Source organism: Mus pahari, chromosome 15 (genome assembly GCF_900095145.1).
Source record: "Mus pahari chromosome 15, PAHARI_EIJ_v1.1, whole genome shotgun sequence".
Classification (NCBI taxonomy): domain Eukaryota; kingdom Metazoa; phylum Chordata; class Mammalia; order Rodentia; family Muridae; genus Mus; species Mus pahari.
In genome coordinates, this window is record NC_034604.1 from 33,967,734 (window position 1) to 33,991,197 (window position 23,464).

The following is a 23,464-nucleotide window of genomic DNA, read 5'->3' on the forward strand; positions in this document are numbered from 1 at the left end:
TTTTTTTTTTTTAAAAAAAAAAAAAAAAGTTTAAAAATGGTCATATGGAAATCTCCAGAAACCTCGAGTCTGTCAGTAATGATAATCCTTCAAATTTCATTGAGGAAATATTAGCTGTTATTGATGAACTAAAACACAGTGGGTGTTGTCTCAAATGTCTAACCCTCTGAGATGGGAACAGCCGACCCCGAGGCAGCACTGTCTGCGCTGGCAGGCACTGTGAATTTTACCCGTGTTAACTCACAAATGCCTGGCAAGAGCCCTAAGAGACACGTGCTATCATGATGTTTACTTAACAGAGCCTTAAACATTATCTAACTCACCTGGGAGCACACAGCTATGGGGTGCTGGATCCTGGATTTAAACCCAGACTGTCCTACCCCATAGCCTCTCTCTCCTTGACCACTATGCAACACACTTGAGCACCACAGGCTGGAGGAAGATGGGTAAGAATGGGAGTTGTCAGAAAACGTCCTGACCTACTCAGATACCATTTTGACTCTAACCTACATCATTTCAAAATGTCCATCTACCATACCTAATGATTGCCACTGAATGAGAAATACTGTGCCATGCGACTTACTCCAAAAGCCAGGCCACCCAGCCTCTAGGATAGGGACATGCTCTTTCTTCAGGACAAGGCTCTGGAACATTGGTTCTCAACTCCCGCCTTTGCTAGGTATTCTTGACAGTGATTCTGATGAGGCAGGAGGAAAGGAGCATCCTCTAGAAGCATTTTCCTTCTCTAGAGTCTGCAGAGGGCACTTTGTACATGCTGGGTGATAACAATGAGCCACTCTGTTATCCCCATCAACGGGGAAAACCCTGTGTCTTTCCTGGGTGCTTGGCATCACTCACTTATTTTAGATGCCCCTCATCCGTGAGATTATTCATCTCTATTTGAATTACACACCTGGGATAGGCTTCCATCTGCCTAAAGCAGAGGTTCTCAACCTTCGTAACACTGTGACCCTTTAATACAGTTCCCTGTGATGTGGTGGCCCCACACCCATAAAATTACCTTTGTTGCTAGCTCATAACTGTAATTTTGTTACTGTTAGGAATCAAAGTGCAAATATCTGGTCTTTCAGATGGTCCTAGGCAGCCCCCGTGAGAGGGTTGAGACCCACAGGTTGAGAACCACTGCCCTACGTGCCTCTGTAGAGGTGACATCAAGCCAGCTAGCTAAACCAGAGGCGATGGGGACTGACAGGTCCTGATCCCACGTTTCAGAGCTCTGCTCTCAGATGCAAAGGAGTTGTGAGGACAGAAGAGGGTGAGCTGGACGGACCTCTCATTACTGCCCCGGGGGCCTTGGCTCTCTAACTACCAAGATGAAGTGATTTGCTCATTCACTGTCCTCTGTGGCTACTACGGAGCTGCGGCTCTGTGGCTAGCTTCTGTCCTGGGGAGGGAGCTGGAACAAGACAGACAAGCGCTGACTCCTGCCCTGTGAGGTTTGTGTTCTAATAGAACAGGCAGATGTTTTTAAAATTGGCACAACGGCTACTGATTGGGGTAAGGCCACATAGGAAAGCCAGGCTAAGACTGGAGTAATAGGAAGCCTCTTTGAGGTAAGGCCTGAGGCTGAGAATAAACAAAACAAGATGCCCTGCTATGTGAAGAACTTAGAGGGCAGCATTCCACACTGAGGGCACAAGCCTCAGGGGCAGGAACCAGCCAGCAAAAGAGAAGAAAGGAAGCTACCAGGCTCAAGCCGTGGTCACAGTGCTAGGCAGCTCTCTGCCCTCCCCAGTTACTCCGTTAATTCATCCCTGCTTAGCAGTCTCCAGTATCTCTGTTTAAATCCGAAGGAAGCAGGGATTTCTGTGGATGAGAAAGAACAAGGAAGTGAAATGCGTTCAGTTTTCTCCAGCAGGACTTTTGGGACAGGTGACTTAGCTCCTTGACAATTGTTACTGATAGGTTTTCCAGGGGAAGGGAATGTGGTGTCAGGTAGCAGAGGCAGTCTGACACCTAGTAGGACAACAAATCCAAGCCAGAATCCAACCCTTGGCCTAGCTCACTCCCCTCCCCTCCCCTCCCTCCCTCCCTTCCTTTCCTCCCTTCCTTTCTTCCTTAACAGGCTCCAACTATGTAGCCCATGCTGTCCTCAAACTCTGATCCTCCTGCCTCAGCCTCCCCAGTGCTGAGATTACAGGTGTGCTCCATCACAGTTTCTCTCGGCCTCTTACATGAAGTCATGACTAAGACACTTATAGCTTCGTGGCCTTGGCATTTCCCCACCCAGCAACTTTGGTCCCTTTTCATACCTGTCTCTACAAGCTTTCTCTTCCATTTACTGCCACTCTCCTCTGCCCTCTTCCTTCCCCAGCTTGGTCCACCAGCCCCAGCCCTTGCTGAACAATTAGATCCCCAAATGGGTACCGGCTGTTGTTGCTGCAGGCAGAGCACAAGCAGAGCACAAGCAGAAAGAAGCTATGTTGTCCCTGGGACCTTTGTGCCCTTCCAGTGAGGTCCCATCACCTGAAGTATGACACTGCTTGACTGCCCAGCTTACTGCTGGGTTCTAGTGACCAGAAAGAACTGTTTGCTGTAATCTGAATTCGAAATGTCTCCTGTAGGTTCACATTTGAACACTTGGTCCTCAGCGTGGAGTTCTGCTTGGAAGGCTGTGGAACCTTTAAGAGGTGGAGCCTTGATGGAGGACATGCCCACCCCTACTTCCTGTCTTTCTTGACTTGTTGTCTACAGGATCAGGTACCCTGCCTTTAGCTATGCTTTCCCTGCCTCGAAGGGCTGTATTCTTCCTTAAACTGTAAGCCAAAATAAACCCTCCAGACCTTCCATTGCTTTTTACCATGCAGTCACAGTAAGAAAGGTACTGATACACTGTGCATATTTGGACCCTTTGGCATCCACTGGGGAGCAAGCATGGTGGCTGGAACAGGACTCTCTTCCCTTAGGATGCTGCAACATTGTAAAACCGAGGAACTAGCAAGCAGCTCCTCGGCTGCCTGCTGCTGTCCCCACCCCCTGCATCTTTAGCTGCATGAGAGTTTCCTTATATAGAGTCACATCTTCTAAGCCGTGGGTTCTCAACTGGTGGGTCATGACGAACCCTTTGGGGGGGGGGTCTCATATCAGCAATCCTGCTGATCAGCTATTTGTTACAATTAATAACACTAGCAAAATTACAGTTAGGAAGTAGCAACAAAATAATCTTATGGTGTGTGTGTGGGGGGGGACGGTCATCACAACATGAGGAACTGTATTAAAGGCTCACAGCTTTCTGTGACTTAACAGCTTAAATGCCTGTACTGGCTATCCTTGATTGGCGACTTGTCGCGCGTGAGAAGAGGGAACTTCAAATGAAGAATTGCTGCCTATGGGCATACCTGGAGGGATATTTTCTTGACTGCCAAGTGATGGAGGCGGGCCTACCCCACTGTGGGCAGTGCGGCCCTGGAACGTGTGTGTGGTCCTGGGTTGCATAAGGAACCTAGCTGAGCAGAAGTGGGGAACAAGCCAGTTAGCAGCACTCTGCCATGGCCTCTGCTTCAGTTTCTGCCTCCGTGTCCCTGTCTTGGGAGCTAGAGAAGGACACCTCACCTCAAAGTTCCTGCTTTGGCCTCCCTCGAGAACAGGCTGTAACCTATCTTCCCATATTGTTTTTTAGTGTTCATCCAGCTACAGAGAAGCCAATGAGAACAAGACCTTCCTTGTAGCCACTCTCCCTGTCCTCCAGCCACACTGGCCTCATTTTAACTCCGTGGTAGCCACACTTCCTCACACCCTGCAACCTTCTGGAGTCCTCTGCCATCCTCTGCAGAGTGCACCCCCGACCTCCATCCTGCAGAGGTGGGGCAAAGATGACACCAAGGCAGGGTTTGAGCAGCTTCCACAGCTGCCCGCTGCAGCTTCCTTTATTCTCTCTACAGCTCACCCCAGCTCTCTACAGCAGTTCAGCTTCTCTCCTCTCTGCTTCTCAGCTTCTCCTACTTTATTCTGGGATCGCCCCATTTATCCCCTTCCACCCTCTGCACTTATCTCTCATCACTCATCATCCAATCAGCATTCAGTACGCTCTATACGCGAGCCATGCATGCAGACAGGGTGGGTGTTGATAGGCCAGTGACTCAATATCATGCTGAATGACTCTATATGTCAGGCGGACAGCGCGTAATCACTCAGGTGCACATAATCAGGTTTTTGGTAATCAAGCAGGGAATCACGGGGCTTGGCAGTGAACCAGGGTGCCTTCTTGGCTCACAAGGCCGCAGCCATGGCCACACTCGCTTCCCACAGTCCTCCACCTCCACTTGACAGTATTTCAGATCTCAGCCCAGCAAGCGTCACTTTAGTCATGTGCTCTCCATGCCACCCAGAAGAGACTGCTTGCTATACCTTCATCTGTGGCCTCTCTTGTCAGGGAACTTTGGGTCCCAGCTCTGCTGCAGCCATGTTTGGCATGCTTCCTGGCCACAGGAGGCTCCCAGGAGCAAGCTGCAGGAACTTGACCTGGTCCTTACTTGTGCTCATAAACGGTCCCACAGTCCCCGTTTCAATCCTTTTTCCTGCGTCCTTTTCTCTTCCCTCCTCACTCCTTCTCTTCAGTCCTCTCTCTCCTCCTGAGCATTCGGCCTTTTGGGCGCTCTCAAGAGCAACACTTAAGACGAGAGAAAAGCTCTCAGAGTTGAAACTCTAAAATGTTGCTCCAAGCTGACCTTCAGCTAGATCATCCGAAGGTCGTCAGGACCTACAGGAAGCACTGGGAACTTGGTTTCCTACTATAAGACCTGGCTGCGGCTGTTGGGTGGGGGAAAACACCGAAAGGGTATTGTCAGGTTGGCTCCTTCTGAGGGCCGTGAGGGAGGCTCTGTTCAAGGTTCCTCTCCTTCGTGGCTGTGTCTCCTCACATCCTCCTGCTTCTGTATATGTCTCTGTATGCAAAGTTCCCTTCTTAATAAGGACGCTAATCATCTAACAACCGCATCTTCACTTGGATATCTTTGAAAAGATTCTATTTCTAGATAAGATCATGTTCTGGGGTTCTAGGGATTGGGGTGGTTTCAGCATATGAATCTGACCTATTATTCCTGCTTCCACACCCCTATGTGAGCCTGAGAAAGCTGGGCAAGACAAGAATGGGAACTAGAGATGGACACCCCACCTATGAATGAGAAAGGAGGATTGATCCTCTTCTCGTGGAACAGATCCTCAGTTGTGCATTTGGGCTCTGCTAATCTGCTAGCCATGAGTTCAAATCCCAGCTCCACTGCTTTCAGGTGGTGGACCCGTTAGTGAGATGTGTGTATCTCTTACCTTGTGACAAGGTAGCATCTACCTTGTGCTATTGTTGGGAAGGATTCATGAGTGAAGAGCATCATGGGAAATGGACACAATAGTGTCGTTATAATAGGTCCTCCGTCAGGCAAGTCAGTATGACTGAGTAGTGAACTGCTACTCAGGCCACACAACTCTGTGTTTTCGCCTTATAATAATAAAAAGGAAGGACCCACAGTGGGAAGCCAGATCCAAGCTTTGCTAAGTGTGTCTCATGGATGTCCAGGACCACCTGGACATCGCCAAGGAAATGCAGAACCCTGGGTCCCATTGTGAGGCCACTGAATATCACTTCTATGCCTAGGACTTAGGAATTTGACTCACCCCACTCCCTTTTATAAGGCTAAGGATTAAGCATAGGACCTTGGAAATGCTAGATGCTCAACTATCTCCCCACCCTTTTTTCTGGTTTTCATTTTCAGATAAAGTCTCTTTAAATGCCCAGGTAAGCCTCTTGAGCAGTTGGGTGTACAGCCGGCAACACTGAGCCTAACTAACAGGAGTCAGATTCTTTATGGACTTTAAAGGTTTAAAACCCCTGGACCAGAGCACAGTTCCTGGAGGGGCAGGGTTGAGTCCTGCCCCAGAGTAACCGTCCACACCAACCCAGCCACCTGCAAGGTAGGCATGCCCTTTCACCTCTGATGACATCATCAGCCTTCTTTGAACAAGGTTAGAGAGGTGGTCTTGAGTGGTCACGCAGACACACCCATCGCCGAAGGTTACATTGGATGTATTCACAAGGTCCGGTCTTTGCCGTCACTAGAAACTTGCCTGGTTAAGGCAGTTAGTTTGTGGATTATCTATTCCTCCTATCTCTACAACCCCAGTGTTACCCTCAGAGAGCCCTGGTTCAGCATTCTCTCCATGCCTGAATTTGTTCTTCACCTCATTTCCTGTATTCTGGAGCCCCACCCACTGCCTGGTTCAGGAAACTGGAGGCTACAGCACCTGTGTGGCCCATCTTGTTTCCAAAGGCCCTGTCACTCAAGGCTGTCCGTGGTGTCCAACCTCTGGACATTGAGACAGATATTCTCATCTACAAAGTTCAGTCAAGAACCATGAATTAAGTTAAAAGAAGGAAAGAAAGAAAGAAAGAAAGAAAGAAAGAAAGAAAAAGAAAGAAAGAAAGAAAGAAAGAAAGGAAGGAAGGAAGGAAGGAAGGAAGGAAGGAAGGAAGGAAGAAAGGAAGAAAGAAAAAGAAAAGAAAAAAAACTTTAAACCAACCAACCAACCAAAACCCTCCTCCTACTGTTTTAAGTAAGTTTATAATTTTATGTTGGGATGCGTTCATGGTTATCATGGAGTGACTGTGGCCCACCAGCTGCAGACTGGATGGACATGCCTGCATGTAAGTCTTCAAGGTTGAGACTCTGCTTATGACCCAAGCTAGAGCCCTGCCATCTATAAACAGCGGCTACAAACTCTAGCCTGTTCTCTGAGGTCTTCAGATGTCATCTGTTGCTGAATTCCTGTCACCAAATTCCACCTGTCTCTTAGGATGCCTCCCCAGTTAGAAGCAGAGACCTGCTGGACAGCCTGACTCCACTGCCCTTTGGTAGCGGTAAATGGCCCCTCCACCAAGCCTGAGTCCTGCATCCGTGCCAGCCCCTGATTCTCTGGGGTGTTGGCAGACTTAAAGCTGAGCCCGGTGCCGGGATCCAGAAAGGACCAGAACACTGGTGACTAGGACAATGACAGTTCTGTCTCCAGATCTTCACAAAAGCAAGCAAAGCCCCAAGCCTAACAAGCACAAGTATCAGAGGGTGGTGCTTGGGGCTCTCAGTAACACAGAAAGCCAGGCTGTAGACTAAGGCTGTACTCATTTGATCCTGCCCTTATTAGGCTGGCACTTTATCACCCTTTTTACAAATGAGGAAACTGAGGGGCATGTCACTACACTAATTAGTGCGTAAGAATGTGGGCCTTGGCTGCCTCACTGCAGAATCTGTGCATTTTGTCGCCAGGTCACTTTGCTTTTCCTGAGCGTATGTATGTGTGTGTTATGTACATGTTTATATACACACACATGTATGTACAGGTATGGTGATATATGTATTTATGTATATGGAGGTCATAGATTTGCTTTATGTATCTTAAGGTGCTCTCCACTGTGTCTGTTTGTGTATTGTATGTGTGCATGTATACATGTATCTATGTATATATGCATTCATGTGTGAGTATAGGCATCTTAGCCCTTGCCTTCCACTTAGTTTGAGATTAGGGTCTCCCTTTGGTTGTTCCTTGGTATGTATGCAGACTCTCTGACCTACAAGCTTCCGGTGATTCTCCTGTTTGTGGTTCCCATCTCACACAGGACCCCTGAGATTACAGATGTGTGCTGTCATGCCTTTGCATGGATGCTAGCGGGTCCCAATTTTGGTCCCTATGTGTGTGTGGAGGTGGCTATGCCCACTGAGCTATTTCCCTAGTCCCTACAATGCTTTTCACTGTGACAAAGGAAATCACTGCTATTCCATCCTCTGCCTCGCTGCTAAAGTCCCTGCAGCCCACTGCACTAGAGCTGGCTCTGGTCTTCTGCCTTGGGCTCCTTTGTTAACCTTTCATCCCAAACCTATGCTGTTACCTACATACTCAGTAGCTCCCTTCCGTTCTCTGACTGGTATGGGACATCTTGTTAGTAGCGATGGAAAACTGCCTGATCTGTGAAAAAGCTTCACCCATTTGCCATCTATGTACAGTGAATAGATGTTAGTTTTACTTAAAGCAGGGTATACCCATAGCATGAATCCTGTCTTAGCAGCTTAAATAGAGGGGTACTGTGTCAGCCAAGCAATGCCTTAATAATGGGTGGAAATGGTTGTGCTCTCTGTGCTCCTGGTACACAGGATGGCAGGGCCTTGATTATTAAGTTATTCAGAGCCTAGAGAATGCATATCTGCAAAAAGTCTAGCTTCAGCATCTCTCCCTGGGTTGGATATCCCTTTGCTAGTGTAGATCAAGTGTCCACCTGCCATCATCCCTGAAAAGAGCATCTGCATGGTTGGTGCCCTCGCCTATGGCTCACACCACTTGACTGTGCCCTCTTAAGAACCAGGCAAGGACATGCAGACACCGTTGCTTTCCTGCCTGACTTGTCACATACCACATTTGCTTTAAATGAAGCATTTCGTTAGCTAATCCACCTACTTTCAAAGACAGCGACCACAAGAAGAAAGTGTTGTTCCCACATCCTCAGCCAGCTGTCCTCAAACTCTTCAGCTTGCCTTCCAAGATACAAATTTAAGAGGGGACTTTCCTGGGAAACCCAGGGTGATCAACACAGAGGAAAGGCAGAGGGAGTTGGTGGCTGTGAATCAGAGGCTCCACCAAGCCACACTTATTTACACAGCTAGCAGGCAACTGTCCACAGATCATACTATCCCCAGGAAGGCCGTTTGTTCTCAGTCTTGTGTGTGTGTGTGTGTGTGTGTGTGTGTGTCTGTCTCTCTCTCTCTGTGTATGTGTATACCATATGTGTGTGTATGTGTGTATACTCCCATATATATATATATATATATATATATATATATATATATATATATATATATATATGTGTGTGTGTGTGTGTGTGTGTGCTTACGGAGGATGCCAGAGGACAACCTTAGGTGTCACCCCTTGGGAGCTGTCCACCTTAGGTTTTGCTTGTTTTCTGGTTCCTGCTTTTATTATTATTGTTTTTGAGTTCGGGTCTTTCACGGACCAGGAGCTCAGTGAGTATAGACTGGAGACTGGCTGGCTGGTGAGCCCTAGCGATTTATCTGTTTCTACCTCCCTTGTACTGGGCTTTCAATCATTCACCACTGAACCTAGCTCAAAACGAAACAAAACAAAACAAAAAAACAACCAAGCAACCAATAACAAGAACAACAAAAATAGTGGCGTACCGAGATCCAACTCAGGCCTTCAAGCCTGTATGACAAGTGTTTTACCAGCTGAGCTATCTCTTGCCAGGTGCCAAGCCATGGCAGCAGTTGGAGGTGAGGGGCACAAGGCAGCCTCTCCTAGAATACCTGTTTCTTCCCACTACAGCATGGGGAACTACCCACCCCACCTCCCCTCGCCCCGACATCCCCAAGGAGAGGGAAAGTGAAGGTGTGGGTCACCAAAGCAGACAGGCAGGAAGGGACACAATGGTGGATGCTAAATGGGTACAAGAAGGCATGGAGGCTTAAGCCGAGACACAGAGCTCTTGGGACTGAGATGGGAGGTAAAGTTTCTACACAATGACCCTTGATTAAATGCCTGAAATTCCCACATGGGCACCCAGAGGTCTGAGAGTCTCAAGGCCTTGCACACTGTTGGTGTATGTTCAGGAGCTTAAGAGACCGGTCCTCAGATGAGCCCATGACTATGAAAGAGAATCAGGAGGTGATGAGTAACCCAGGTGTCAGGGCGGGGAGCCTCAGAGTCCATCCTATCAAATCCTTCAGCTTCTCTGTGAGACAGCCGGTAAAGTACCCAAACTTCTCACAGCGTCTCCCGAGGTAACTGAGTTGCTAGGGCTGTTGGATAGAGTGATCATGACACAGCAAGATAGTGCCAGCCAGACCCACAGTGGCCCTAGCTTTCAAGCTTCCCCAGATCTCAAAGGCTGCATCCAGGGCTTCTGTCAATCAGATGATCCCCACCCTCTCCGCTCTTCTTAGGCTGGCACTGGTAGGAGATGATGATAGGGCAGCCCGGGGTAGGACTACTCTTGCAGTCTCTAACCTGAAAGTGTTCTTTTTCCATGTCTCTGCTCTCAGCAGGCCCTTCCTCCAGGGCTGCTGCAACTCCCTTCAAAGTGGCCGGAGAGAAGCCCATCCAACACGCTGACAGTCATGACGGCTCCCCGCTAACTGTTTAAAACCCTTCTCTACCCTCACAGGTCCCCCTCTCTTCCCTTCCTACTAGCTTTGTACAAACAACCAAACCCAGCTCGGGATAGAACACACCCCTAATTCTTACCTGAAGAGCTGGCAGGCTGGGGGCTCTCTTCACTCCAGTTGCTCACAAGAGGGGGATGAAGTCCGCTGGGTAGCCTCTGCTCTGTCACAGAGTTCCTGGGCTGAAGCTGCCTCTCCAGCCGGCTCTCTGAGCCTCAGGATTTCTGCAGCTCTGTGTGGAGAGAGGGACGGGCTGTGGCATGCACATCAGGTTGCTGGCCCGCCTCCAGACACCATGCCAGTCCCAGAGGGCTGTGTGGGAAGCAGGGAGGCGGGTGGGGGAGCAGAGAGCACTGGCCTCCAGGTCTACCCTTGGCCCTTGCTCATCAGCAGAGGGGGCTCCCCTCCCCCACCTGCAGACCACCCCACAGCCCCACCCTACCACGTCAGTGTACAACAAACTCTAAGTGCCCCTAGCTCTTGACAGTCTGAAGTAGACCTGGGACTGCAGAGAGACGGCAGACAGGGGCAGCAACTACCTTGGGTGTTATTTTAGCACGGTTTGTCTTGGTGCAGAAGTCTGAGCCCAGTGGACTACTGTCTGAGCAGAGTCCTGTTTATTTTGAGGCCTCTGTCACCAGGGAAACAACTGGTTGTGTTGAAAGACACTCCTCTAAAATCACACTGCTGGTGAAAGGGAGTCCTTCTCTGTTCTGTCATCTGTTCCCATGCAGGGTGTAGGTGTCTGTGTGTGGCAGTGTCTGTCTATGCGTCTACACCATTTCCAGAGCCACGCCCTATCAAGTGCGTTCTACAGAGCTAGGCAAGGTAGTGACCACCAGGTTAGGGCTAGGGAGGGGCAGCAGAGGGAGGTCCCCAGCATTCTGTACTGTAGACCACCCATCCTTGCTACACTAGGAGAGCCTGCAGGTGAGCCTGGGACCTCCTCAGTGGGCCATGGATGCCATCTTCGTACCACAGAGAGGGAAGGAAGGTTGCCATCTGAACAAATAAGTCTGGCTTGAAGGTAGGGAATGAAGTAGACTCAGCCAATATGGATCAAAGCCAGCAACTGAAACCATGATTAGTTGTTTCCGATCATTGGTGAAGAGAGGCTCCCTTCCTGGGAGGCATGAGTGAGCGAGCATGCATGTATGTGTGTGTGTGTGTGTGTGTGTGTGTGTGTGTGCCCCAGCCCACCCACCTGATAGTTCAGATAGAGAGAGGCACGTGGACCTAGGGGAACTGGAAATGTACTCTGAGGTCTCTCTCCTCAGCCAGCGAAGTTGCTGTGGTGCAGTGAGTAGAGTGAGGGTCAGAAGGAAGCAAGGTCTTTATTCGAAAGGCCCCTCATGCTTTGGACACTTACTGGGGCTCTAGCTTGAGGCACTGCTTTGAAGGGTATCAAGGCTAGAGGCGGGGCATACTTGATAGAAGGTCAATAGGAGCAGGTGTTGGAGGGTTGTACACATCCCTGCCTCTGGTCTAGCTCTCTCCACTTCCTGGTCCCTATCATGTGAACAGCCACCACTTCAGCTCCCTGTCACCGTGCCTTCCCCACCGCTGATGGACTGAAATGTTTCTGAAACCCTGAGCCACAGAGAACCTTTGTTCCCTCCTTTCGCTTGTTTCTGTCAGGCATTTTGTTACAGTTACATAAAAGTGACAGTGAGATCTGTTGGCCAAGAGAGCATCCAGAACCATTCCTGGCTGGACCTTCAGCATAAGGAGTCCTGAGGAGTTCAGCTCTTAGAGCTGGGCCCCGCTCTGACATCACTCTGGCTCTGACTCGGGTCTCTCATAGGGGGCTGCTTCTCAGGGAAGCCCTACAGAGGGACTCCATCATCAGTACGGAACCTAGTCTCCCCAGAAAAAAAAAAACCAGAAGTACAGGCTGGCCAGGTCCCCAGTGAGAGAGGAACTAGCTTCTGCCCTCGGTGTATGCATCACACCCAGAACATGTGCCTCGTGGAGCTACCCCTCAAGTGCTATGTGTGAGTCTGTCCCCATCAGTCCTTATGCAGGAGAGTGGGTGAGAACGTCAAAATCCAAAGTTTTGGGTGTGAAAACTACACCCTTGGTGTTCATTCGGATGGGAGCAGGTGTTTCCTGCTCAGGATCTCTAAGCTGAGGAAGAGGAGTTCGTTCGTGGAGGAAATGACAGTGTTGTCCATTTCGGGTGCGGCCGCTTTCGTTCCGCAAGCCACAGGAGTGCAAATCGGAAGGTGTCTGTGGTGGTTTGCAGGAGAGATCCCCTGTAGCCCCTGGCATTTGGATGCTTGGTCCACGGTTGGTTTGGATAGGCTTAGGTGTGACCTTGCTGGAGGAAGGCTGTCGCGAGGTGAGGGCGGGCTTTCAGGTTTCAAACGCTACTCACAATTCCCAGCTGACTCTGCTTCCTGCATAGGGTTTTCTTTTTCTTTTCTTTTTTTCTTTCTTTTTCTTTTTTTTTCTTTTTTTTAAAGATTTATCTGTTTATTTTGTGTGTGTGAGTACACTGTAGCTGTACAGATGGTTGTGAGCCCTCATGTGGTTGCTTGGGAATTGAACTCAGGACTTCTGCTCGCTCTGGTCCCGCTCGCTCTGGCCCAAAGATTTATGTACTATTATATGTAAGGTCACTGTCTTCAGACAAATCAGAAGAAGGTGTAAGATCTCGTTACGGATGGTTGTGAGCCACCATGTGGTTGCTGGGATTTGAACTCAGGACCTTGGGAAGAGCAGTCAGTGCTCTTGACTGCTGAGCCATCTCTCCAGCCCTGTGTAGGGTTTTCGATGTGGGGGCTCTGTCTGCACCTCCAGCTGCTGCCATGCTTTTCTGCCGTGGTGGTGATGGCTCTTATCCCTCTGAAGCCTGACCCCCTCCCTTCTATAAGTTGATCTTATTTTGATGCTTTATCACCCAATAGAAGAACAATACAGTGCCGACGTGGCATCGTGTGATTGAAAAGGAACAGGTCAGCACGCTGGTGGATCTGACCTGAGACCTGTCCAGCTATGAAAACAGAATCATCCAGTTAGCAAATCTTTGCAATAGTTTAATGAACTGAAGACACAGAACCAAAGTCTCATCCAGAGTCACTGTGTCTCATCCGCGTCAAGTCACTGTGTGACTAAACCTCCCCCTCCCTATTTCTGCCTATCGCTCATTAACCTGAGGACGCTGTGTCCTTGACCACTCTTGTGTAACTCAGCTCTTCCAGGCTCCAGATTCCGTCTCTCCCGAGGAGCTCAATAAGAATTCCAACTTACAGCATCCCTGCGAACTCGGGAGCACTACGGCAATCCAATGAGCCTAAGCATGTGCTAGCATGCTCTTGGGTGCAAGGGGAAACACCTTTGTCTCATTTCTCCATTGTATCCAGTAGAGAACACTATCACACATTTCTGCACCCCACCCCTACCGCTTAGGTAAATACAATCCCTAGTTACTGACCTGTGCTAATTTCTGTACTATTGTGAGTGTCTGGCATTATTATGGTCCAAATCTTGTGAAATGAATCCTTAGTTCTTTAAGGTACATTTATAGTATGGTTCTCCAATTGTTGGCATTTATTTATTTTTTACTCTAACATTCCTCAATTTATTTGTTTTTTTTCAACATGTTTAAAGGGTCTATACCTATCTTTGACACAACATGTGCAGTGACAACAATGAGAGGCTCTGGGCTCACTATTGTTTGGAGCGGGAAGAGGCGGTGAGATTATGTAGTAGGAAAGTCTGGCCCCAGAATAGACCTGAGTCCTGAAACCAGGAAATAGACTGTGGAAAAAAATAGCTGTCATAGCCACTTATTAAGCACCCACAATACTCTAGGTCCTCTACAGTGTGTGTGTGTGTGTGTGTGTGTGTGTGTGTGTGTGTGTGTGTGAAATCATAACTTCTCTGGACGTTCTTAGGCTACTTTAAACGCCTCTTCTGTCACAATAATACCTTTTACAGAAACCACATACCACTGCAGAGGCATGACCTGAGGAAGACAGAAAACAATAGCTCTTTGAGGACAGACCAGATCCTGGTATGGTTATCCACAGAGACGTGGGCTTGCCCAGAGCTGTCTGAGGCTAAAGTGCCAGCTGGGGCAGTTAACAGGGGTGACATATTCCTTCCCAAAGAGCCAGACCCGATGCCCGGCAGAATGTGGCTCCAAAGCTCTTAGGATAGTCCATGGAAGGCCCACAAAGGCGGGGACAGCATGTCTGTTTTGGTTGTTTACTGCTTTTATGGTCGGTGACCTTTTAGAGTCGACCCCCTCCCCCCAACTCTTTAACTTAGCTGACTTAAAAGAAGCGCCGGTGCATAAAAGATTGGCAAGATTTCGAAGGCTGCAAGAAAGTATACCCTCTTCCTCCCAGGCAGAATTGCTGTCCTGGCATCTCGTCCTAGTGGACTCCTGAGGCTGATATCTGACGTTTGCTTCAGCCTGCCTTCCTCATTCGTCTTGCTTGACTAAGAGATGCAGCTCTGCTAGAGGCCCTGTCTAATCTCACTTGACCTTTTGACCTTGTTCAGGCCCAGCCAATCCTAGTCAGCTGACAGACAAAATCAATGGCTGAGTGGCAGTCTCTAGCTGAGCATTTCCTCCTGCTCATGCCCAGTCAGCCTTTAAACAAGGGCATCCTGGCCACCTAGGGGGCTGGCTGCCAACTGGACTGGGAAGCACCTCAGGCGTTCTCAAGAAATTGCTGTTAGTTAGCCAAGGTGACCTCATGGCCAAACGCATCAGCAGAGCTGGAGGACAGACATTGGGTACAGCGGCTCATGAGAGGGAGTGCCTGGCCCTGCCTCATCCTCGTCGTTACCCAAGTACACTAGCAAATTTTCCACCTGCTGCAGGAGGAACACTTGGAAAGGGTCCCCCCCCCCACACACACACACAAGTGGGCTGCTTCAGTTCTGACACGGATCCCCCAGAGCCTTTCCTGGTTTCTCCTTTCTTGGTTTGGAGACAAGGTCTCTTGTATCCCAGGCTGGCCTCAAACTCCCATGTAAGCTAAGGATGGTCTTGAACTCCTGACCCTCCTGCCTGTACCTTCCAAGTGTCAGGATTACAAAAGCAGAAGAAGCTACCACATCCAGTTTATATGGTGCTGGGAAATCCAGCCTGGGCCCTTTAACTGTTTTGAGGCAAGATCCTACTCACTTGCCTCGGCTGGTTTTGAACTCACAATATAGTCCAGATCAGCTCCGTTTCAGCCCTCCCAGTAGCTGAGATTACAGGCCTGTGTGCTGCCAGATCTGGCCTGATGATTACGCTGATGTGCAGAAGCTCTTGTTGTGATAAGAACATACAGTGATAAGAACATAGAACATGAACTATAAAGTAATCCTCGCTAACTCTGTCCTCCCCGAAGATGGCCAGATGTGTGGAGTCAGTCTCTCTTAGGGAAGAGATGACAGCTTACTGAGCTTCTACAGAGCTGCTTTTTGTCCTTATTTTATTTTATTATTTATTTTTTATTTTTTTCTCTTACTAATAGAACTCTAGGCCGTGTAATATAGTACAAACAGGCCTGTGATCTTAGAAGTCTGGGGAGGTAGAAGCAGAAGATAGAGAGTTCAGGGCTAGCCTGGGCTACATAATGAGATGATTTTTTTTTTGAGATATTGGCTAATTTATTCAAGCATTCATTGCTTTCTGGGATTATTGATTTCAGTAATTTCCCTTTAATCTGTCCTCACATTTCTTCCTTCGGGCCCATGGGTCATTCCAGAAGAATCTTGCCGAACGGTAAGTTAGATTGCAGCTCTCTTTGTTCAGAACTGCCCCATACCCTTCCTTGGCACTAAGAGCCAAGCCACGCTCACTCTTACCCCTGTGTCTCTTAGCTCACCCCATGTAGCTCTCTTTACTCATTGTGTTACTTGCGTACCACTCACCACGTGGTGCAGAGCCTGCCCAGATGGACCCAGCACTGTGGTTCTGCTTACATTTGGTCTTTTCTGGGTTAGACTGAAACCTTCTTAAAGTTTTTGTGCCAGAAAGAATCCAAGTTTTGCCAGCTAGCATAGTTTATCAGCCCCATCAACTAGATGCCCAGGGACGAGGCCTGAGGGAGAGCCTGTGAAAGCCACTGCTGTTCTCAGCACATCATCAACCCCAAACCTGTCCCTGGTGTGGTAAGTGTGGCTCGACCAGCCTAACTCTGCTGCTGTTTCAGAATCAGCCTTTGGTGCTCAGAGCCCTGGTCCACAGCAGGCTATGAAACCTAGGCAGTCTTTGCCCCTTGAAAATCCCACAAAATATATATGGCCCCATTCTCCAGAAAAGTAAGCATGTTTGCTCACATACACATGTGTACATTTAATTTCAGAAAGCAACAAGATGCCTCAAGCCCAGGTTAGCCCCAGGCAAAGAACTCCCGGTTTGGTAACTGCCTTGCAATTTGGTAAAATGAGCAGATTTGGACCCCTAGTCTAGGATTTAAGTAAACCAGAGTCTTAAATGTGTGTGTGTGTGTGTGTGTGTGTGTGTGTGTGTGTGTGAGAGAGAGAGAGAGAGAGAGAGAGAGAGAGAGAGAGAGAGAGAGAGAGAGAGNGAGAGAGAGAGAGAGAGAGAGAGAGAGAGAGAGAGAGAGAGAGAGAGAGAGAGAGACACCTTAAGGGAACATTCCAGGTAAGCATTACCACAAAATATTAGTGAGACAGACAGTAGATATTTACAGAGGGATGGTTTGAAACCAGGCAGAAAGAAAACCATGCAAGCAACACAGGCTTTAAGGGATCTGTGCAGGAAAAGCGGCAGGCCCCTGGACCCATCTCTTTCCCATCTACAGTCTTCCCATCTGTGGCCATGTTCTGTGGGAGAGACTTGAGCTGACCAGGGCACAGTAGACCACACCTTCAGCCAGTCCTGGTCACGGGTTAAGATCATACTTGATGTTGGTGCTGGCTAGTTTTTTGTCAACTTGACACAAGCTAGAGTTCTCTGGGAAGAAGGGCCTCGGCTGAGAAGGTGTGTTCATCTGGACTGCATTTATTTTTGTCAGTGTTTGATGTGGGTGGGGCTACCTCGGAGCAGGCTGGGCGAGCCACAGAGAGAAAACCAATGAGCAGCTTATCCCTCGGTGGCTTCTGCCCCAGTTCCCGGCCTGATTCCCTCTGTGATGGACCAGTAAGCTGAAATAAACCTTTTCGTCCCCGAGTTGCTTTTGGACATGGTGTCTTTTCATAGAAATAGAAACCCTGACTGAGACAATGTCTTAAGGATTTTATTCAGTTATAACGCACATGACCTATGCATCACAAGTGTCCAACAAAGGTCTCGGTATATTTACAAACCTTTGCAGCCACACACAGTCACTTCAAAAGAAGCTCCGTGCCCCTTAATCGTCAGCTGCCATTCCCCCTCCTGCCAGGCTCAGACAACTACAGCTCTACTTTCTATCTTTGAGGAGTCCCTGTCCTAGCTATTTTGTCTCAGTATAACCACCACTCAATGTTGGCTTTTCCCCTTAGTATAATATCTGCAGGTTTCAATCATATTGTAACATGCATCAGAATTTACTTATAAACCTTACTGCAGAATTTTTTTATTGTACGGATACACCTCATTTTGCTCCATCCGCCAGCCGATAAGTATGTGGGGATCTGTATTATAAACAATGCTGCTGCGAATATTTTCTATAGCGCTGTGCAGTGTTTTTTTTTATATACTTATGTACCACAGGTACATGTACCCTTGAAAGCTAAAAGAGAACATCTGGTGACCTTGACCTGATGTAGGTGCTGGGAACTGAACCCTCATCCTATGGAGAGGGGTCAGATCAAATAAGACTTCCTGTATTCATTGCACTGAGGTGTCAGGTGATGGGGAGGTGTCTAAAACATCTAAGGGCAGTCCTATGGAGTCCGCCAACCCCTTGGGGTCTCTTGGGCTTTAAAATTAGGCACCAGGATATGCCACTGACAGGGACCCATATGTTAAACGGAACAGGAAAGGCAATGGCAGGCATGCCTTGGGTATGCTCCAGTGTCACCACTTACTGCCGTATGCTCGAGGGCATGTGTTTCCCTCATGGCCTGGCAGCAGAATGTGCCTGGAGAGCGGAGGGGAAGACTTCCTGGGATTGTGCTAGTGGGTCTCCACATGCATTCTGCACTCCCCCAGTGCTTGCTGGAGTTACGTTACCGTTAAAGTCAGAATTGAGGCCCACGGGCAGGCTAATTTTCTATTGGCCAATTAATTTAACTCACTTAATTGGACAGAAATTATGGGTCAGATATTACAAGGAGGGCTGAGAATGAACTTAATCATTTCCCCAAGGGTGCAAAATTCAGGTAGGAAAGAAACTAAGAATTAGGAAGTTTGTTTGTTTGTTTGTTTGTTTGAAGACAGGGTCTCACTGTGTAGCCCTGGCTGGCCAGGAACTAGCCATGTAGATTACACTGGGCTTGATCTCACAGAGATCTGCCTGCCTTTGCAGTGCTGGGGTTAAAGGCATGTGCCGCTGCAGGGCCACAAGGGAAATAGGACTTTGAGGCTGGCAGGTGTAAGGCCAAGGAGAGTTCAGTCAATGGAACAGAGGGGTTGGGGGCAGGGGATGTGGAGAGAAGAGCATGTGAGAGACAGAAAGTGATCCCCTAGAGGAGCCAGGGCATGGGGCTGGCCTAGACCTGAGCCAGAGTCAGCCTTCTGGGGTTAGCACCTTCCTCATGACCAGGAGTCTCTGGATATGACAAGCCATGACATTTTTTTAGTGACCTGTTCTACCCATAATTATTCTGCCTCTGAAACCTCTTATCAATAACACTGATGAGTGAAAGAGGAAGGGAACCAAAGTCACTGTCACAGAAGGAGCAACTGCTGGCCCTGAGTCCTGCAACCAGCCCCGTTCTCTTGAGGTGAGCACTTTGCCTCTGGGGAGCCAGCCCCATTGCTCTCAACCCAAGTGGCATTGGAGAAGATGACTATCCCCCTGCCCCCACGGTAGCGATGGATGCGGTCCCTTCCACAGTGGTTCTAGGAGAAGCAAAGCCTGAGACCAGCTGGAACAGGATGTCAGCAGAACGTCAGCTGAGCTGCTGGCAGCCACACTGCCACCATCATGGCAAGCCCTTCTGGGAATAGAACATTACAGGGAGCCAAAGGAGAAGGGTCAGTTTGCCATTACCTGTTGTCTTAGTTAGGGTTTCATTGATGCAAAGAGACACTGTGACCATGAAAACATTTAATTGGGGCTGGCTTACAGTTTCAGAGGTTCAGTACATTATCATCATGGTGGGAAGCATGGCAGCCTGCAGGCAGACATGGTGCTGGAGGAGTCAAGGGTTTTACATCTTGATCTGAAGGCAGGAAAGGGGGACTGTGTTCTGCAGGCAGCCAGAAAGAAACTCGATTCCATACTGCATGGAGCCTAAGCATAAGAAACTGCTAATCCTGCCCCACAGTGCCACACGTCCTCCAGCAAGGCCACATTTTCTAATGATGCCACTCCCCACGGGCCCAGCATTCAAACCCAAGTCTATGGGGGCCACACCTGTCCAAACCACCACGCCTACCCACCTGGAGCCACCCAGAGCCACCTGGAGCCACCTAGAGCCACCCGGAGCCACCCGGAGCCACCTGGAGCCACCTGGAGCCACCTAGAGCCACCTGGAGCCACCCGGAGCCACCCAGAGCCACCCAGAGCCACCTAGAGCCACCCGGAGCCACCCAGAGCCACCCGGAGCCACCTAGAGCCACCCAGAGCCACCCAGAGCCACCCAGAGCCACCCGGAGCCACCCGGAGCCACCCAGAGCCACCTGGAGCCACCCAGAGCCACCTAGAGCCACCCGGAGCCACCTAGAGCCACCTAGAGCCACCATACCAAAGTCTTCGCTTTCAAGTTGAGGGGAAAATACCATGCTTTAGCCTAAGTCTCTCCAATCTTGGTTTATAATCATTGAAGAAGAAAAAAGAAAATCCCTGATTCATACAAGTACACGACCCTGTCAGGATTTTATTTACATCTTATTAGCTTTGATATGTGCAAGCCGTAATGCACTGTCTGCAGTAACAGACCCCATGTGCTGGGGAGAGTGGGCCCTGTGCACATCCCCAAGTGATCAGGGGTGCAGAAGGTTAGACCAAGATATAAACCGTACTTCTCTGCCTCTGCCCTGCTTACCCAGCGACCATCCCCCAGACTCTATTTCATTCTTCCCTTTCTTACAGCAAGGAGTTCCTGAATCTCTTAAGTCTACCTCGCAGGACTCTGAAACACCAGAGGGGCAAGACGCAGAAGATTTGCTGATCTTAGGGGTTTTTGTGGTGTTGTTTGTTTTCTTCTCCCCCCACCCCACCCCACTTTGGCCCATTAAGGGAGAATCAGCTGGGTTTCTTTTATTTCCTGTTCTGCACTGTGCTTTTTAGAAAGCATTAACTTTATGGTGATGGGATTTGGCCAGTCTACAATTTCCTGTAACCTCTTCTTGGATCTAATCACAGAGAATTCACAGGGTAGGACTCATTTCCTGCTTCCCCCGGCTAGGAACTGGTCCTACGTAGTTCTTTCTGGGGGGTGGGGGTGGGGGGGGTGGGAGGGGTGGCGAATCCGCATCTGAACGAGAGGAGGCTGGGAATCTTTGCAGACTCCAGCCTGTCTTCCACCCAGATCCAGGTCTGGGAGTGGGGTAGCAAGGGAGGAACTTGTGGGCAGTGTGGGGAGCCGGGGACTCACCTCTGTCTCCTCTGGGAAGCTTCCTGTCTGGGTGCTGGCAGCCCAGCCGCTGCAATCACACTGGGCTACTGGGATGAACTACAAGGAGGCTACACTGAGAAAGGGAGTTTCCACTCACCATTAGGAGGGAGTGTCCATCCAGAAAAGGCGTCAGGCGATGCCCTTAACCCCCCCCCCCTTGAGCCTACTGAGCCACGTTCCTTTATTCTTCTCCCTATGGTGTGAACAAGGCAAAGGAGACCACCCCCAAGAGAGAGGCTGAGATAACCACACACCCCACTGGCCACTTAACAGGTGGCTTCCTGGCCTCGGGACCCTGGGAGGAGGCAGCAGAAAGAGGTCGTAAGGCCACCCCCTTGCACCCCTGCAAGGCTAGCTGGCACTAAAGGACAAGGACAAGAGCCTATGTTCATTTCCCCTCTCGTGTGATTTATTTTTGGATTAGACACGCAGGCTATTTGGGGGCTGGACAGCTGCCAGGTGAAAGGACAAATATGTTGGCCAGGCTGTGTCTGTGCCCTCCTCTGAACTCATCCTTGTCCCTTCCCCCATATGACACAGAGACAGGGTAGGGGTCTTACTCGGAGTGACTTTTGCGGCTCCCCGTGCATTTCAACGGATTAATGGCTTCCCCTGTGAGGCTTCATGTCCATGAGGCAGGTGGGTCCTGAGGCTGGTGGTCCTGTCAAACAAGGAGACCCTCTGTTCAACACAGGGGCAGACCCCGAAGCTAGAAGGCATTGCATAAACAGGGCGGAGAGGGGCCGGGCTCGGGTACTAAGCGCACAGCTCTGCCCTGGTCTGTTGGCAGTTCCTGCTTCCTGGGTTTGTGGGACTTAGCATTGAAGTGAGTGGCTCTCTCACCTCCCGTTTCTCTTCACTGACCATGAAGGAGTTGAAACAGCAGTACTTGACCTGCTGGCATTCGGCCTAACCTTGGCATCCCCACTGTCGTGGCTCTTACTCCTGGGCTCCTGCTGAGTGTCATCTCCAGCATGTCCCAGCTTCTTAAATCCTCAAGGCAGCCAACCCCTGCCTCTGTGGAACAGCCAGGGAAGCTGCAATTCGGAAAGTCCGAACCATACCTTCAGGAAGGTTGAGGTGCGGGCTCCAGACTGTCTGACTCCAGAGCTGGTGTTCTTGGCCACTTAGCTCTGCTGCCTTCTCATCGAGAACTAGTTGAGATTCCGCTGCCCTTTTCAGGATGAAAAAAGAAAAAAAAGGGGGGGGGGAGGGAGAGGTACCAACAAAAAAGCTTCGGGGATGAATCCCACTCATTAATTCAACCTTCAATTTCATTCCCAAGTTCAGTTCTTGAAAGGAGAGAACATGGCTTGTGTGTGTTAACTGTCCCAGGCTGAGTCTAGATACAGGATGGAATCTCTGGTGTCCCTTGTCCTTGGAGGCATTTCCCTATGAGTAATTCACTGTGCAAACACTAGAGAAAGCTGGCCGAGCTGCCCAGACTGGGCTCCTAACCCTTCTAAGCCCAAGTGCCCTGTTTGTTGAGGAGCCAGAGGTAGCAGTCAACCGCTTATCCAACACTGCCCTCTGCAGGCGTCTGTGCCCCATCACACAAGGGTGGTGTCTTCCGGGTACTGCAAGAATGAGTTAAGTCTTTTTCCAGGTTCTCCCAAAAAACTGGTTTACTACCTGGGAACGTGTCAGTGCTCGCGTAAAAGTCGAGAATTCCCATCATTCTAACAGATCTGAGTAAGGTGTCTTTGTCCAAAATGTAAATTAAAAAAATCTTCAAGTTCCAAAATGTTCCAGAAGCCTCTTTTTGTTAATTTAAATCAACTTGATACATTAAGCATCTCCTCATTGAACATCCCCTGCCCCCGAGAAGTTGACTATCGAGTACTAGAATTCTAGAAGCAGTTCAAGAAAATTAGAAAATTTACGCTCCCTCCCTGTCCCCCCCAGTGTCTCTCTCTCTCTCTCTCTCTCTCTCTCTCTCTCTCTCTCTCTCTCTCTCTCTCTCTCTCTCTCTCTCTCACTCACAACTTTATGGGCCTGTCAGGTGTCTACCTTATTTTTTGTGATTGGATTCTTGCTGAACCTTGAGCTTGTGGAGTCAGTTAGGCTGACTGGCCAGCGAACAAACCCCCAGGACCCTTCTGGCTCTACCTGTCTCCAGTGCGAGGATGACAAGCAGAAAGCAGGCATGCTGCAGTGTGCCAAGCTTTCTCCCACTGTGCTTAGCCTGCAAACTCTGATGCCACAGCCCTCTCAGCGAGTGCTTTACACCCTGAGCTGTCTCTCCTAGAGGAATAGACATGTTCTTAAAGAATGCTGCCCCGATGTAAGCTTAGAATTCCAGTATTTCTGACTTCCTGGAAGTTATTATCTTCAAACCCTATGTACTAAACATACCATTTTAAAACTTGAGAGGTTTAACTTTTCTTGTGACTCTTAGATTTTTTGTTTGGAGCTGTCCTGGAATTGACCCTGGAGTTTTATCCACCCTGAGCAGGCATTCCACCACTGAAGTCTAGCCCAAGCGATTGCTTTTTTTATTTTATTTTTTTTAAACTTTTTATTTTGAGCCTGGGTCTTGCTTTGTTGCCCAGGCTAGACTTGAACTTGCTCTGTAGCCTACTTAGACCTTGAACTTATGGAGTTTA

General features: G+C 49.2%; 1 protein-coding gene across 6 annotated transcripts in view; it reads right to left on the reverse strand.

Annotated features, from left to right (window-relative positions):
* Fgf1 (fibroblast growth factor 1) overlaps positions 1–22,156 on the reverse strand; it is a 91,507-nt gene extending 69,351 nt beyond the window's left edge. For 2 of the 6 annotated variants that reach the window (XM_021214893.2, XM_029546782.1), the window contains exons 1-2: positions 20,838–20,942; positions 10,258–10,407 (exon numbers count right to left, since the gene is read on the reverse strand). The gene's annotated coding sequence lies outside the window, so the exon portion shown is untranslated. The other 4 variants (XM_029546783.1, XM_029546784.1, XM_029546785.1 and 1 more) reach the window with 4 other exon arrangements.
* Between the last annotated feature and the right edge of the window lie 1,308 nt (positions 22,157–23,464).